Source organism: Aplysia californica, unplaced genomic scaffold (genome assembly GCF_000002075.1).
Source record: "Aplysia californica isolate F4 #8 unplaced genomic scaffold, AplCal3.0 scaffold01008, whole genome shotgun sequence".
Taxonomy (NCBI): Eukaryota; Metazoa; Mollusca; class Gastropoda; order Aplysiida; family Aplysiidae; genus Aplysia; species Aplysia californica.
Window position 1 is genome coordinate 27,571 of NW_004798278.1, and position 9,457 is coordinate 37,027.

A 9,457-nucleotide genomic window follows, 5' to 3' on the forward strand; every position below is an offset into this window, starting at 1 on the left:
TGTGTGTGTGTGTGTGTGTGTGTGTGTGTGTGTGTGTGAGAGAGAGAGAGAGAGAGAGAGAGAGAGAGAGAGAGAGATATGGCTAGATAATATTGAAGAGTAGATTGGCTGCGATTGAAGAACCCAGAAGATTGGAAGAAGGTGGCTGCCAAATCTATAGAGCCAAGATGATTGGAAGGAGGTGGTTGCAAAATCGATATTGGTGCCACATCTGTCAGCTAGATTACAAAATACATGAAGGTCCTTTTCTGAATCTGCAATTAAAGCTTTGTCAACAGCATATCTGGTGCTGTTAATGTTCTGGACTTTCTTCAATGCTTCTAAGGATTGTTTCACTGTGTAGGTTAAAGAGGTATGGCCTGCCTAAGTCCTCTTTTAATCTGCTTGCATTCTCCGTGCTTTCCCCCAATTCTTTCAGCAACGTTTTGGTCCCAGTACATCATCATCATAACTTTTCTCACCCAAGATCAGGGGGTATAGGCCACGAACAAACACTTTCCACCTTTCCCTATCTGCTGTGCTGGCATCTTAATGTTATTCCACCCCTTCCCACTTTTCTGTATATCAATTTCTGTGACTCTTCTCCAGGTTTCATGTGGTCTTTCCCTTGATCTTTTTTCCTGTGGATTCCAATCCGGGTTCCACTACAGATTTTAAAATAATTCATGGATCCTTCCCATGCATGTCTAGCGCTTCCGAAGTTTTAAACAGCCCATTATGCCCATCTTTATCAAAAGCCTAAGAATAATCAACGAAGCATACATATTATAGATCTTCGTGTGCTTCAGTTCACTTTTCCATTAACGTTGTTAGTGTGAATATAACCAAATTGTATCTTAGGCTGGTCTCTTTAGACTTTTTAGTTTTTCTTTCTATTAGTGCTCGTTACAAAATATTTGCAAAATGACTCTTGAGACTTATTCTCTTTTTGCAACCCACAACTCTGTGGCACTTGGTGTCTTAGATAAAGTATAAAAACTAACTTAAACATTCTTATTTTTTGGAATTTCAGCTATGTCATAGATCGAATTTAAGAGATTTGTTTTTTTTCTTTCGATGCCTAATTCTTCTAATGTGATATTCACTTCAACCTGGTCATCTACCTAATATGTTTCTGTTGCTTAATTGATTTCAAATATTCATTTTCTTATTTAATGAGTTATTCTTTTCCAAGGTTGATTTGGTCTGCTTTCCATCTTCCATTTTCTTCCTTCATTTATAAACGACAATTCTTAAGATTTAGTCATGTTTTCTCAGGGCTGAAACTTTAAAACTTACATCAATACAGAAACGTTCTCACAATTCTTGATTTATTTTCAGAAGATCTTTTTATAATTTGGATAGATGTTTTGACTTTTTGAGTTGTTTTTTCCCCAAATTCATCTGCATCTTAGACCTACACATGATAGGTGGGGTTGGGGTGGGGGGGGGGGGGGCTCTCATAGCCTAGAGGTTAAGGTGTTCGCCTCTCATTCAAAGGTTCGGGTTCGAATCCGGGTAGAGACGGAAAAATTTATTCTCTAAAATTGTCTCCATTCACTTCATTTCCTGCTCTCTAGCAATGTTCTGTCGTCTGCCTTTGTCTCCTTTTTCTGCCCCCACCTCCTCAATTCCTTTGCCCCCTCCTCTGGGCTCCTGACTCTCTCTGCGGCCTTTGTACTGCTACTCCGTGGCTCCATCTTCCTGCTGTCTTTCAGCCACACCCTGATCTTCTGGTAGGAAAGATATACACTTAGCCTTCTCGGACTCGGGAGAAAAATCTCGGGGGTCCCGTGTGAAAAATCGCGCACGTTATGGATCCCTAGGTGGTCTAAAATCAATAAGAGTAGACTTCGGCCGCCTCCCTGGTAAAAATTCAAAATTTGCTACCAACTGAGAATGTTTAATGTGTCTCGTGCGCTCATATGACCTTATGCAGTTGCGAGCGCCGTAAAACACTTATTAACCACCCCCCAAAAACCCCAAAACAAACCCAAAAAAAACCACACAAAAAAACAACAAAACAACAACAACAAAACAAACATGATATGTACACAGTACATTGTGATAGTGACCATGTCATGGTCACTATTACGATCTGCTCTTGGAAAGGATATAAAGACTTTGTGTCGTTTCAAACACCTTTTAGTATAAGTATAAAGTCTATTGGTTTCTAATTATACCCCCAGGGCTTTTCCAAGTGTATCGCTTTCTAGGGTGATATGAAATCATTTTCTCTGAATCATTCTACGAGTCGCTTGTCTTTTTCCTTATCTTTACCCACTCCTAGGTGGCGTCGGTAGCCTAGTGGTTAGGCTACCGGACTCGTAATCGTGAGATTGAAGGTTCGGGGGTTCGAGCCTCAGCTCGTTCCGATGTTGTGTCCTTGGGAAAGGCACTTTACACAAATTTCCCATATGGCTCGGTCCTTTCGGAGATGGACGTTAAACTCGGAGGTCCCGCCTCTTACATAACCTAATAGTGTTGACAGGGGCAATAAACCTATTCCATTTGATCATCTACCAACTTTATCTGCTTCTCAGACCTACACATGACAGGCTCATAGTACATGGTCACTATTATAATCTACTCTTGGAAATGATTTAGACAATATTAGGTCATTTAAAAAACATTTTCATATTAAGTATGAAGTCTATAAATGTTTAAATTACATTGTATATCTCCAGGGATTTTCCAAGTGTATCGCCTTTTTGAGTGATAGTCAAACCAAGTGTTTGAAATCATAAAATAATTTTCTCTGCACCATTCATGAGTCGATTGTTGCTTTCATTTTGTTTAGTTATTCCTCATGGCCAGGGGCGGGCCGGTCAAATTTTTGTCAGCTGGACTGTTGACAAGAGATTTATTGCTGATGATGATTTTCATTCAGTTTTAAGTAAATCCGAATAAACATGTATCAATATTCAAAAAGCACCTTGCTGATTTGAAGGCGTTCAAATAGACAAGTGGGATTCACTGTTGTTTGTCGCGACAGAGCCTCATTCCGTCATCTTTGTTTATGGCACCGGCTCGTAACTTTAAATCGTCCCTCGTCAAGCCGTCACGTCGCGGAACTTCGTACGAGGACAAACGAACACTGCGGGTGGACAAATCCATTGACTGCCCTAAGACAACTAAGAGCGAATATAACATCCCTTGATTGCCAAGACGGCCTCCGTGTTGCTTACAAAATCGGTAATGAGACTGTCTTGAGTCTTGAGCAGGACAGAGACATGAAATATTTCATCAGCAATACATGTACTTATCATTCAGCCTTTCTCTAACTATCATCAAAACATTTATTGCCAATATGGCTCTAATCTTTTTTGTTTATTGAATTTTTAGCCACCTTTAGTTCCTGTTCGGTGACTATTCATCGCTTTCTCCCCACTAATAACGTACCTGGCCCATATGAGTCTAGCCGGCGAAAAGAGGAATCGTCTAGTGAAGGGAGAATTATAGCGAGGAGCGACAGGTTCTCGGCTGTCAGAGTCTGGGCCGAAAACAATGGGCCTACCCCCTCCCTTTCCTCCCCTTATCCACCGTCACCCCAGCTAGACACCAAGTTCTATAATAAGCATTTGACACACTTGCCCACTTTGTTACAACAGTGTTCTGAGAACTGAGAAGTACGATGAAGAACGTTTGATTACATAATGATGGAAAACTGTTGTGTGCTAACTTTGTCCAGCTTTTTATAATATCTGATCGTAGACTTAATCTGCATGGTACAGTATCAATTGACTTTTTGCCATCATACAGTACTGTTCTTATTACATATTTACAGGTCAAGTGCACGTCGATATTGTGTGTGGGTGTGTAGAAAGTAAAAGTACCGGAGGCCATGACCAGCTGTTTATTGTGCTTCTCACTTTCAGTTTGTTTTCTAGCATAGACTCTAGTAGTGTTTCTTTTTCTATGCCGTTCAAGTCAGTTTCTATTAACTCAGTAACTTCCATCATACATTAATCATAATATTGTTTCTTGACACTACCATATTTCAGCTCTTTCAAATTATATTAAAATGTTTACAGTGGTGTTAGTTTGTGAGTGGGGGAGGGGGTGGGGATGGCGAAAGTAGGGGTATAAAATGAGAGAGAGAGAGAGAGAGAGAGAGAGAGAGAGAGAGAGAGAGAGAGAGAGAGAGAGAGAGAGAGAGAATGCGTTTGTGTGTGTGTGTGTGTGTGTGTGTGTGTGTGTGTGTGTGTGTGTGTGTGTGTGTGTGTGTTTGTGTGTGTGTCTTGTGAAGGAAGGGGGTTGGGGAGGAAGAAGGAGTCTATGTGAATGATGGCCGGTCAGTTCTATAAACCACGAGCCGCCACTGCTCATGGCCCAACTATATCCTGTATGACTGTGTCTCTTACTGGTTCTATACTGACTGGCTGTATTGGACATGTAGATCAGAACGTTTTACTTCACAAACAGGCAGAGGAACAGCTGGGCATTACTAAATCGTGGCTCGCTATTATATCGTCCATAGACGTCGGAGGGAGGACCACATCCACCCATTTAATAGAGTCTCTAAATAATGCATACATACATATTTAAACAAATGAATGAATGAAAGAATAATAAATGAATGAATGAATGAATGAATGAATGAATACACTAGTAAAAGGGTAAATATGTAAACCAGTAAATAAGTAAATAGAGAAAAAATGAATGAATGAATGGATGAATGAATGAACGAATAAAAGAATGAATGAATGGAGTAATGAAGAAATAGAAAATTGTAAATGAACAAATGAATGAATCAATAGATGGAGGGATGGACGGATGGATGGATGGATGGATAGGCGGATGGATTAATGAATAAATAAATAAATAAATAAATAAATAAATAAATAAATAAATAAATAAATAAATAAATAAATAAATAAATAAATAAATAAATAGATGAATAGATGAATAAATAAATAACTCAGAGTAGATGATTATGCACCTTAAATCATGAATAACTGTCTTAATGTATTAGGCGTGTTTAACGTCTTTTTCCAACTCAGTTGTTTTTATTTTTAAAAAAACCATACTGTGAGTGTCAGTTGTATTTGGAAAGAAAGGAAACAAACGAATGAACAAATACGCAAATGATGGAAACCAGGAAGAAAATAATCAAGAGACGGTCCAAATTTACGTAAGCGTAAACCATTTGTTGGGCATCCTGGTGAAATCAGGCGCTCGTCAAAATAATGAAATTGAAGTAACCGGCATTTTATAGCTGTTTAGCAAACAAATTCTTGATTTTTAGTCTATTTGATGTAAATTTGAGAACACATTTCTGAAATATCTAAGATCATGTCATTGAAAAACGTAGATTAATGGCACAAAAACCCGTACATTTTTAGTTTTCAAGGACTCTCAAGCTATTGAAATCTCCAAACTTTGGTGCCATTTTCTCTCTTATTTTGCCTTTGAGACCAGGTGACCCCCATTTCCTTCAATTGAAAATACCCCGAATTCTGTTTAAGAGACATAGGTACTTTTTTTTTCATCGAAAGCAAAACATATGAACAAGCTTTAAGAGGATACCAAAAATTTGACGAGCGCGTGACTCCACTGCGTCGGGACACATTTGATAATAGTACTTCTTAACCAAAGTTCAAGAGATAAAAACAACCAAAACACGCAATAATCACCCCTACTTCGCTGCCCCCCCCCCCCAAAGAAAAGCAGAAAAGCTCCAACAAACATCGCCGTCCCCCCCCTCCCCCCAAACACGCCCCAACCGCCCTTCGCGTCGCCCTATTCTATCTTTAATATCCCCCCATATCTCCGCATCTGCCATCTCCCCGTTTCACTTCCCTGTATATAGCACACTTTGCAAACATCCACTCACGTCATACCCCCGGACCTCTCGCCCTTCTCCTCGAGTGACCTCGAGCAACCCTCTTATCCATAACTTCTTCACTTCTTCGCGCCTTTTGTCTCCAATTGGCTTTTCTAAGTTAAGTACTCTGAATGGAAGCTAGCGCAAATCCGGCTTGTCTTTTCCTCTTATCATCCCCACTTCTTGTGACGCATTTTTTGGATGCGCATAAGATACCACGGACACCCTAGCCTCCAAGCAATCTGACTTTCGTATTCAGCGGAGGCATTATCTCGTAAGTTGGACGCTTTTTTTGTTTTTGTTTTAGTTTTGGTTTATCAGTGTTGCTATTCACTGTTTGCGAACATTGTAATTTCATTTCATTTTGTTTGAAGATGTGAACTGTATAGTAGACTGCCTGTTCTCTTATTAACGTGAGTCGTTTATTAATTTGTTTAGTCGTACATGTGGTTTGATATCTGCTCTGATTAGACATCTCCCAGAACTACAAATTGACTTCAATAATTCGTTCAAAACTAGGTCTCCACTATTAGCCAGCTCAGCTAAAGCATCTATTTTCATCTTTAAGAAATTGTTAATGTACGGGATTATTTAATTATAGCAGCTACCAAGACATTAATAACAACACTGATTTTTATCGAAATTAGATTACTGCTATGCTGTTCTATCTGCTTTGAAAAACTGTCAAAGTTACAAGTACTCCAAAATCAAGCAGCAAAATTGATAATGAAACAAAAGAAATCAGCGCACGTAACACTGATTCTGGAACAACTACACTGGCTGCCAGTTAAAGAAAGGACCAAATACAAAACTACCGTTTTCTGATTTGAATGTCTGAATTATACTGTATCTATCTATCAAAAGCAATTCCTGGAATTATATCATCCACACAGAGCCCTTAAATCAGCCTCAGACAATCTAATTCTTTGAACCCCAAAACTAAATTACAAAACATACGGCGAGCTTTCCTTTTTCTTCTTTGGTCCTCATGTATAGAACAAATTCCCATATTTGATGAGGTGTGCCCCTACCATTCACCCCCCCTCACCCAAACTGAAACAAAACTTTTTCGCAAATGCATACCTGTCATGACGATGAACTTTTATATATGCATACATTCGTCCGACGATGAGACTGAAGAAATAACGTGTGAGAATGAGAGAGAGAGAGAGAGAGAGAGAGAGAGAGAGAGAGAGAGAGAGAGAGAGGGAGAGAGAGAGAACAGAAATGTCATCCCATCAATAGAGAACGAATGTTTTATCTTATGTTTTATTGTATATATAATCAATCAAGTTTCCATTCTATATTTTAAGTGAACGTAATGCCAGGCTCACTGCGTGACTAATTTTCTTATAATATTTATTTTTTTATATACATGTATAATAATAATACTATGTTTTTCGTTCACACATGTCAATTTTTTTTTTTTCAAAGAAAGGGATATCTTTATTGACACTGAGCATTAAAAAAAAAGAAGAAAATTGAAATGCTTGGCTTAAATGTTATTTTTCTTTATTATTATTGTTGTTGTTGTTGTTGTTGTTGTTGTTGTTGTTGTTGTTGTTGTTGTTGTTGTTGTTGTTGTTGTTGTTGTTGTTCTTCTTCTTCTTCTTCTTCTTCTTCTTCTTCTTCTTCTTCTTCTTCTTCTTCTTCTTCTTCTTCTTCTTCTTCTTCTTCTTCTTCTTCTTCTTCTTCTTCTTCTTCTTCTTCTTCTTCTTCTTCTCATTATTATTATCATTATTATTATTATTATTATTATTATAAATATTATTATTATTATTATTATTATTATTATTATTATTATTATTATTATTATTATTATTATTATTATTATTATTATTATTATTATTATTATTATTATTATTATTATTATTATTATTATTATTATTCTGTTAAGGGCTTCACTAGTAGGTCCCTCATCTTTTCTGTCCCCCTTTCCCCATTATTTGGCGATGTGCTTCTCTTTACTAAAATAAGCAAACGAAAGTTAGTCTTTATTTCCTTTTTTTTTTGTTCTGGCCCATGTCGCCTTGCAGTATCGATGGGAAAAGCAAACGTTTGGTTCTTGTTTGTTGTATCGCCTGTTGAACGGTTATGTAGTTTTGGAAGATTGTTTCTACAAGCTAGGTACCCCGTTCGATAAAGGATCGATCGTCAAGTCATTGAAGGGACAGTGCGCATCGCATGTGAACGGAAGCCTCACTTGTTAACAATGGCGTGTTAGAAGACGGACTTTCCCAAGATTAGATCTAAACAAAACTAATGAAAAACTGAAAATTAAACTACAGTGACTTCAGATTCCTTAATATAAAACTGTGCACCCTTAAAATGATTCTGAACCAAGGTTAATTTGTTCAGGTTCGAAAGTTAAGTCGTTCGGAAGTTTTAGGCGACCAAAATGACGAACTTTCACAAATATAATATAGATAGATGACACCCCCCCCCCCCTCCGGCTTTCCAGCTTTTCCTGGGCCTGTCCATTCTGTTCCGCCTGATTTCTGATTGAATGCTCTCGCTGCTGTACTGTCTGGTGGGAGTCTTTCTAGAAGCCCAAACCATTATTTGATTCGTTGTTCTTCTCTATGTATTCGGTACATCTATTTAAAACATCCCTTTTGTCTATTAAAAATTCTTCTCCTTTTGATCTATCTAATGCAACCTGCATTTAAGCATCACCCCCCCTTCTTACTTCTTAGATTTCGGTATGCATGTGTTTATCTTTGTTTTAATTCTTCTCTATTTCTTGGCACTATTTCTTTCGTTTTCATTCGTTCTTGACACTGATCATTTACCCATGTTTCTTTTTGCTTACTTTAATTTGTTGTTTATCTATGTACCTATTGTAAGCAGGTAGTTGAGGCAATTTGGTCAGTGATAGTCTAGGTTCTCATCCTTTCTCTTATTGTAATGTTCAGAGTTTTTTCTAAGGCATCTCATTTCACAGGCGTTGGTTAAAATTTTGTTTTGGTATCTCTTGGCTATTGTCTCTATTAGGGCTTGATAGCACAATGTCGGCATGAAAGTCTCTTTAATTAGTTGGCACTCTGTTTCCGTTAAGATATTGGGAAGTGAAAGTAAGGGTGCTAGTTCGCTATAACAGAATTACAAAGTTTTATCTGCTCAGTGCCTGGTTTTGATAAATTTGGCGTCAAAATTTTTGCGTTTCGCAATGTATCAAACTTTTTCGATTGCAATTCTTTGGATATCTTGATAACGATTCCGAATATTCTTAAGATTTTTAGAGAGCAGTTAGAGCATTTTCTTTCTGAACCCATGGTCTTAGTAACTCAAAGCGGCAAAAAATGTCAGATCGAACACTTCAATTCTGAGATAGCAAGTTGATAGGCCACATTGTCGGCATTTTTAAATTCTGGTTTTTATTCCCCTATCCCTTTTTTCCCTTTTGGGTGAACACGTCCTATGTATTATAACTGGTTTACTAGCTTGATTTTGCTGTTGTCGACTGCAATATTTGTGGAATTGGGGTTTTGATAATTATCATCGACTCTGTTGTTGGTTTTTTGCTATGATCTTCCTGTTGAGATCTTTGCAGCTTTTGTTCCTTTGTTTAAATTTTAATTTTTTTGGAGGGTCTTGTAGTTCTCCCTTAGTGAGGGCAAAGAGAAGCTCGTTGATTGTGTTAATAATAAT

At 37.8% G+C, this 9,457-nt stretch overlaps 1 protein-coding gene across 1 annotated transcript in view; it reads left to right on the forward strand.

Annotated features, from left to right (window-relative positions):
- The first annotated feature begins 5,859 nt into the window (after nucleotides 1-5,859).
- LOC101858675 (gamma-aminobutyric acid type B receptor subunit 2) overlaps nucleotides 5,860-9,457 on the forward strand; it is a 32,856-nt gene continuing 29,258 nt past the window's right edge. Inside the window, exon 1 of the mRNA XM_005111119.3 lies at nucleotides 5,860-6,080. The gene's annotated coding sequence lies outside the window, so the exon portion shown is untranslated. The remainder of the gene's footprint in view (nucleotides 6,081-9,457) is intronic.